Source organism: Eptesicus fuscus, chromosome 10 (assembly GCF_027574615.1).
Source record: "Eptesicus fuscus isolate TK198812 chromosome 10, DD_ASM_mEF_20220401, whole genome shotgun sequence".
Lineage (NCBI taxonomy): Eukaryota > Metazoa > Chordata > Mammalia > Chiroptera > Vespertilionidae > Eptesicus > Eptesicus fuscus.
Window position 1 is genome coordinate 12,261,298 of NC_072482.1, and position 794 is coordinate 12,262,091.

At 45.2% G+C, this 794-nt stretch overlaps 1 pseudogene; it reads left to right on the forward strand.

The window, feature by feature from the left end:
• The first annotated feature begins 201 nt into the window (after positions 1-201).
• LOC103301914 (ATP synthase subunit ATP5MJ, mitochondrial-like) lies at positions 202-380 on the forward strand (annotated as a pseudogene).
• Positions 381-794: the final 414 nt, after the last annotated feature.

A 794-nucleotide genomic window follows, 5' to 3' on the forward strand; every position in this document is an offset into this window, starting at 1 on the left:
CATAACAGTCCTCATCCTCGTTCATATTAGAATTGCTGTCTTTAAAATCATGCCCACTGATCTTTTCCCCTGATTTCAAAAGTTACTATTGTTTTCACTACAGAGTTTTTGTCCTTACAGGTGAAGTCGTTACTTACGCAGTACCTTCCTGAGTCAGTCCTGTGGGTTGCAGGCAGCCTGAGCCGTCGGCCCTGAGCCTAGATGCTTCAAGGCCTTATTTAAATGTTTGGGTCCCCATGAAACCTTACTACACCCAGGTTTACCAGATCTGGGTAGGAATGGGGTTGATGGACTCCATCCTTTATAAAATCTGGAGTGCTGATAAAAGAAGTAGAGGTTTGAAAGCTTCAAGTCCTGCACCTGCTCATGGTCATCACTAGCCAGCTTTACTTGGAGGGCACATCAGAGGCGCGTCGGTCTGGCTGCAAACTTCAGCAAGCATGGAACACTGCTGTATACTGTAGATGTGCCATTGTCTCCGTGGCAGGAATCAATGTTTCTGTAAGATGCAAAGAAAGCGGGGGCAGGAGGAGCGGGGAAAAGAAAGAAAAAGACAAGAGAAAAGGGGGGAGAAAAAAGGGAGAAGGCCATTATTAGGTCACAGGTTGAATGAGAAACGCTTTAAAGCTTACCCCATGACCCAGAGGAGCTCACAGGACGAGAGGTGTCTTGGGTGGGGTTATTTTCATCTGTTTAATTTTGCTCCATTTTAGGCAAAGGAGAAACAAGGTATTTGTATGTCTGTACTATTCTCTGTAGCCATGTCTTCTTTCGCTTTCTTGACCTTCTAATAC